At 40.7% G+C, this 7,426-nt stretch overlaps 1 long non-coding RNA gene across 1 annotated transcript; it reads left to right on the top strand.

The window, feature by feature from the left end:
• Positions 1-408: 408 nt before the first annotated feature.
• On the top strand, positions 409-5,906 carry LOC103457811 (uncharacterized). Its single transcript, XR_532478.2, has 3 exons — positions 409-1,922; positions 4,048-4,169; positions 5,621-5,906. It is a non-coding gene; the product is annotated as an uncharacterized LOC103457811 (long non-coding RNA).
• The last annotated feature ends 1,520 nt before the right edge of the window (positions 5,907-7,426 follow it).

The following is a 7,426-nucleotide window of genomic DNA, read 5'->3' as shown; positions in this document are numbered from 1 at the left end:
TGAATGACTTTGCGACATGTAGAATCTCTCAGGCTATGCAGACGTCTATTGCCCACAACCGTTTTCATCAGGTTTTCTGTCTATTCACGTCTTGGACTCTCAGAATGTTTCTTTCTGCTTCTGATGCCGCTCCTTCGCTGGTTAGGATGCATGTTAGGACTTGTTGCGATGACAGAAAATAATATCCCCCATTTCGGTCAACGCTAACTGGTGTTTGGACATTGTGGGCGTCGTGTTTTGATCAAACAATTTATTTTTTTCTTCATTCAATCCTTTGCAACATTTCTGCAAGCCATCGTTTTGATGAGAGGAACGGGAGATGTCGGCTCAATAAGACTGGAAGCTAAAAATGAATCCAAAGGCTTTTTACACAGAATCAGATGAAGGGTGTCCATACTTTTGCAGCAATATAAAATATAGCAAGTCACATTGATGGTTGGAAATGGTAAGGTAATATTTCCTCATCGTCCCATTTTTTATTTCACAGCCAACATGTAATTTATGGGTGTGAAGATGTCAGAGAGTCACTGTGAAAACAAAATCTGTAGAGGCTTAAGGAATAAAAGGCACAAATTGGGAGAGAGATAATGGTGCCGTTGAGCAAAGATAGTGAGGAACTCTTTTGTTTTTATGATTATTGTAGAAGGATATATGATGTTTTCTGTCGCGCAGCCATTAGGTTTTTTGGCAAATATAATAAATGTTAGCTCAGAGGCTACAGCACGAGCAAAATGAGAAAGAAAGTAGGCAGAACGCCCCGAGGAAGAGATTCAGAGTTAATTACAGTGATTGCATGTGTTCATTACCGCTGTCAGCAGAATACACACAAAAAAAAATCAAAATCAAAATTTATACAAAGAACTTAGCAAATGAAGAGAGAAATTCATGCTTTAATTATGCTGCTCAAAAACCCAATCAAAATGTTTTTAAGCCAAAAAACCTCAGAAAGAAAAGGATTTAACTGGTTTTCATTCTCATTCATTTAGAGGCTCATTTTCAAGTGCGTGTAGTTTCAAGTACAAAATGCTAACGATGCTGGAAGCACCAGAGAGCTGCAACGTGCTGCTGATGTTCCTCAAAGAACTTCTGTTTTATTTGTAAAGTTCAAACATATTCCATCTGAACGTGAGTTTTACAGAACAGAGACCGGAACGCAGACATCAGATTACATGAAGTGAAACAGAGTCCCCAAAGACTTTCCAATCATTTCTTACATAAACATGCCAAGGTATGAATGACGTCTGAATATTAAACTATGCTAATTACAGATGATGCTAATGGTAGTAGGTGGGCTACAGACATAGAGTGGATTAGGAATTAAGAATTAAAAATCATCTGGTGTTGATGGGAGGGCCACAAAACAAAAAATGCTTAGGGCCCCAAGAAGGCTTGGACCGGCCCTGCCTACAAGTGAAAACATGATTACGCTTGAAACAAACAGCCTGCCCTGAGTCATGAGAAATAATCAAACACCTTGCCAATAGTACTTATGTTAAACTTAACACGCATTAGCTGAGCTTCATTACCATCATATTTGCTTTATCCATCCAACATTAGAAACGATCCGTCTCTCCCTTCTTCGGTCGCCACGCGCTCGGCTACAGCTCTAAATGAACACATCCTTCATTCGCGCGCGCTCAGCAGTTAAAAAACCCTCAACACGAAGCTGCTATAAACCTCATCAGGGACCCGGGGAGGGAGCTGGAGCTGCTGGACCGGATATTGAAAGCGGGGAGGGGAGAGTTACCGACTGAGTATTCTCCCGACAGTTGGAGACTTTTTTCCTTTTATTGCTCCCGAATCGCCGCTTTGCGGCTCGGCAAAAATGTTTGAGCAGCGGGAGAACAGATGCGACAGGGTGTCAGAGAGGATTTCAGAGCGACGTCACATTTTACTCATCTGCGGTTTGAGATGCTTTTCAGGTTTGGTTATCGATTGAGCTGAAATCAGTAATGTTTGTGATTTGCTGATTTTTTATTTTTTTTTATTTTTTATATTGTGTGTTTTTGGACCCCCACTTCTTGGAGTTTGCTAATCTGGTTGCCTGGCAACCAGTAGAGACTTTGGGTGGTGTATTGATGAAACGTATAAGATGTAGCTTGCTAATTGGTGTAGCTTTGGAGGAGTCTTGAACTTTGTGACCCTGCTGCTGTTTGCGGGGGAATGGATTCATATTTTACACAGGACGCATTGTGATCTTTAAACTACTTATATATACACACAGACCAACACCAATAAAGCTTAATAAGTTAGATTGCCATAGAGTTAGTCCAATAAGGGATGTGAGAGTTCAATTAATCAACCAACTTTATTTATACCACTAGGAAGATTTAGGTACAGAGCGGTGAGTCAAATCTATTGCCAGACAGGAAACTTTACATCAGCACAACAATAAATATAAACATAACATTATTCAAAAGGGGCTGGTGCTCAATACTTAAAAATATTAAAACTTATAAAAACAACAAAAAACAAAAATAAATAAAACTCCAATACAATATCATTAGAACAAAATCAAAACATAAAACGATATTAAAACTATGCTAAAACGAACTATGGATTGCATCAAGCAAGCACAGACGCACAACTTACTTTTAGATAACTTTATAACAACTGATCTATAACTAAAGAAAAAACAAAAAAAAAAAAACAAAAAAAACATGCGTCTCTATGACGAGACTAAGAGGATTTCAAGTCGTATTGATCACAATGAAAGATTCTGTGTAGTCAGCCTGCATCGCACATTTTGGTTTACAGTCCAGACTGTCTCAGATTGTTTCCTTAATTCTGTACAAGCTAAAAGAAACGAATGAAATCCAGTCGTTTCATTAATCTTACAGGAAGTTGTGATAAACACTCAACAACTGCCTGTATACGTTTCCAAGATCTTTACTTGTGAAATTTGATGCTTGCATCAGGTGACAGTGTGTCTGCTTGTTGTTTTGCAGTGTAAAGGCTGTCTGAGCCAACACAGCAGCCAGAAAGGGTTCAGCAGAAGATACACCTTTAAAATATCGATCCAGCTCAAAATCGCTGCTGTAATTATGAACCTAAATCATTTCCAGGTGTAGCAAGAAAACGGCCCACGAACAACTGCACAAGCTTCTCAAAGCAGAGTAAAATTTAAGAATACAGTGGGCCTATAACTCCAAATTATTTATGGAATATTAGTGAATTTTTTTAGAAGACCGTATATGAAATAGTCAAAAGGAAATACAGCTGAAATAGCTAGCTGCGATGCTAACTGACACGCTATTAGCCATAGGATTAGCAAAGCATCCAATCCAGGAGTGTCGTTTACTTTCGTTGGTGCTGATTGGCTGAGCAAAAAAAAGTATAGAAATGGAAAACTGTAGGCATTAGCTCCCACTGTAGATCCAAGATGGTTTCCACTGTGTTCATTAATGCAGTTTATTCTGTGTTTGGACTATTAATATATGGAGTTATAAGTGTTTTTAGAGAGGATCTCAAGTTTATGAGGTATTCACAGTTGGCAGCCCACATTACAAGTTTCATAACTTCCTGTAGCCACTAACATTAGCATTAACTCGTAGGTAAACAGAAACCAGCAGGAACGCCATATTTTCAGGAGTTTCTGTCTCCTGCCTGTTCTGTTGTTGATTTTAAACTGTTGTGTATGCAGTCCATGTTTCTAGCTGTTTGTATGTATTGTATGTGAATTTATTGTCCGTTTGGGCAGCAGCTACTATGCAGTACACACCCTCAAGTCCATGACAAGTGGAATTCTTTCTAAAGTCGTAACTAAAGAAGAGTAAAGATAAAAAAAATACAGAAGTTAGAAAGCCTCAAAGTGCAAACCAGAACCCTTCTCGCAGGGAAACACAATAGATCATCGGTGGAGTAAAAAGAAAGTGCACAAATCCTGTCATTGCTTGTAGTTTAACACAAGTAAATAAAATCTTTTTCCATGCTGCTGTTATTTGAAAATATACGTCCAAGTCAGGAGAAATTGTGCTACAACAAAAACACTTTGTCGACTGGCAGCTCAGAATATATTACATCTGGTTGCTTCTTCCTCTTTGCCAGAGGCAGAAGGGCTTCTGTCGGTGTAAAAGGATTCGTATTTCAGCCCTCCAGACTGCTGCAACAAAAATAATGATAACAGCAGACTCGGTTGGACCACTGAAGGCATTCACGACGCCGTTATGGTGAGCTGTTTCGTGAGTTAAGTAGGTGTCAAGAGGGAAAGGTACTTGAAGAAGCACGCTTGGTTTTAATAGAGTGAAAGTTGCTTTTTCAGGCAGTAGTTTTATTGTTCTACTCTACATTTCCACTGTTTTATATTTATAATTTGTTTAGAATACAGTTTTGGTATTAAGAATCACACATTTTAAAACCTTTAAGCGAGATCACGTATATCGTTTCAAAATGTTTGTGCTTTGGGGAAACTTTGCTACACACTTTACACATCAATTTGCCGTGATACACGGAAATCTCCAGAGCAGAGACATCCATTCCGCGGCGCGAATTGAGGAACGATGGAAACAAAGACGAGAGTTTTTGTAGCGACGGCGCAAATCTAATTGGGCTCCCACTGTGTCTGACTACCGAGCGGGACTGCGGGGAAAAAAGATTAAAAAGCTGATCTGAGTAACAAGTAGAGTGCTAAAGGCTTTTCGTTTACCTAGGACTCGCTTCCCTTTCCTCTGGCCACCTATCCACTTGTCCATTCGTACTCCCACGCAATCATGAGGAGGCGCCGTTCCCTGGCAACCTTTGGGGCAGGAGGTGGGATGGCGACGTAGAGTATGGCGTCAGGGAGGTTTCAGGGTTACTGAATTCAAGAAATACAGAAGTGTATTGCAAAAGTATTCAGCCCCCTTTTCTCTTCTTGTCTTCAGAAGTTGCCTGATGTTTGCTAATCGGTAAACACAGTCCACCTGCGTGTATTCTAATCTCCCTACCAATCCGGCTGCTCTGTGACAGCCTCAGAGGTTGGTTAAGAGAATATTGGCATCATGAAGTCCAAGAAACACGCCAGACAGGTTAGAGAGAAAGTTGTGGAGAAGTTTAAAGTGGGATTAGGCTGTAAAAAGATTGCTCAAGCTTTGAACGTCTCGCAGAGCTCTGTTCCATCCATCAATGGAAAGAGTATGGCCCAAAGTACTTTGTAATGTGTGCTTACTTTCAGCCTACAAGTGTGTACTGTCACACTTCTAATGACTTCACATTTAAGTAATACTGGAAGATCAATAAACACTTCTGTTCGTCACTCCTGCTCTCCTCAATTTACTCGACTGAAGCAGAAATTGGCTCAACGGGAGCATTCTGCAGCTCTCAATAAAGCGCTCCGTTTTACCGAATCACTGGGTTATTGAGAGCTGCGGAGCCATGTGCGTGGAAGTACAGCAGAGGCCCGAAAAGAAGCAAGACAGATGGGAGATGAAGAAAAGACGGCCGAGAACAACCCGGCGAATGATTGCATACAGGCAGATGCAGATGACTCTCACGCTGAGTGCCTGAGAAGGAGGGGGAAAAAAAAAGTCAATCTCATTGCTGATAGTCGCGTTAGTACGAGTGTGAAAATGCGAGATTTCACTGTTTTAATGCAGTTCAAGTTCTATTCACAAGTGCTATTTCCATCTTCTCATCCCTCCAGAGGCTCCATTCCTGAAGGACCCCCAGATGTAGGCTATGCATTTCTTGACAACTGTGTTACTGTGCCAGTGCTTTTTATAGACTCCCACCTCGACTGGCTGCCAGATTGACGTCTTCTTCTCGTGACATTGTGAGAAAAATAAAAAAACCGAAGGCTTTGATTGGCCTGTGAGCTCTGGAGTGCCATGAAACGGCTTTTGAGCTTCAAAAAGTCACAGGCTGTCACAGCGGACTGGAACCATGATTTAGCATCTGGAGTGTAAATGAAATGCAAAAGGACAGTAAAACAAAAAGACAAGGCTTGTAAGTTGTGAATATCTGCATGGAGATCAGCAGAGGAACACACACACACACACACGTTTAGATTCAGGTGTTTGTCAGATACACACTCAGCTGGGCTGCAATTGGCATGAAATACATCTTGTCCTGTGTACTTTCTAATGATGTTCTGTTATATGCATGTGTTTGTTGCAGTGTTTCGGTTTTGTTTTCTCTCTTTCTGCAGGTTTAGAGGCAGACTTCTAAACCTTTTCCCTGCCTTTCTCTGTTTTTTCCTCCTTTCTTCTTCATCTACTGTATATACATAATTTACATTTGAAGCAAACCCAAAGAAATTTCTAAAAAACATTTCTGTGGATATCAAGTGGAGCTTAAAGGTGAAAGCTGTAATACTCCACTTGTGAAAGTAAACATGTTGGGCCTCACCTTAACACTTGGACAACATTTGGGACTGCCACACCAATAAACAGGACACGTCAATAAAAATAAAAATAATAATAAAAGATGAGTCACTTAAATGGCTTATTTCTATATCTCCACTACTCTCACTGGTTACAAAGGGTTGATTTCATCTGAAGTTGAATTCTTGACTTTTCCATTAAGCCCTTCTCAACACAGCAATCTTAATTGAAGAGGAAATTTCTTACTATTGGGGTTATTGTCACAATCTTCACTTTTCCAAATAATCCAAGTTTCCTCTCTCAAAAACCTACAAACTTAAATTTTGTAAAGAACCCTTAACAATGGAACTTAATGATATCTTAAGCTTCCAAAATGAAGCAGAACCAAAAACAAAAAAAAAAATGGAAACCACAAAACCCACTAATGAAAATGGTTTATGAATTCTGCAAGCAAAAAGGATTGAGACAGGAAATGACTGAGCTCATTTTAATGCATCATGTGACAGTAGGGTTGCCACCTTTCAGAAATCAAACTAAGGGACGCCTACTAATGCGCGTCATCCTAGTCTCACAAGCAGGGGAGGGACGAACTGCGGCGGCAGCGTGTCGGTTAGTGTGTGTTACCCAGAAAGCATTTGGGCACGATATCGCAACACCAACACCGTGAATGAAACAATGACTGGGGCATCCTACTATACAAAGTACTCGGGAACCACTTCTTTATTATTGCACATACACATTTGTAGAATACGGAACAAATCGCGTTCAATACGGGACGCTACATTTAACAGCCAAATACGCGACGGGTGGCAACCCTATGTGACAGATTTAGTTTAAGTCTGGTGTTGCTCCAGTCCTCTGCTGACTGATGTGCCTCATATCCCATCATCTCCTGCTCTGCACTCACTCAGTGCCAGATTGTCAGAAGTCCTCTCGGCCTTCCAGCGTTCATGTCTGTTATCCCGATCGTGTATCTGGCTGGTTTGCTGTCCTCTGCCTGCTCTCTCTGAGTGTCTCTCTTCTTGTGCTTCAAGCACCTGGATATTGATTACAGCTTCATGGATTTTGGATTTGCTCTGCCTCATTGCCCCTCTTTGTTGCTCAGCTAGACTGTTTACCCGACCACT

This window comes from Poecilia reticulata, linkage group LG21 (assembly GCF_000633615.1).
Source record: "Poecilia reticulata strain Guanapo linkage group LG21, Guppy_female_1.0+MT, whole genome shotgun sequence".
Taxonomy (NCBI): Eukaryota; Metazoa; Chordata; class Actinopteri; order Cyprinodontiformes; family Poeciliidae; genus Poecilia; species Poecilia reticulata.
The sequence above is the reverse complement of the archived record's forward strand: the minus strand, read 5'-3'. Positions and strand labels throughout refer to the sequence as shown.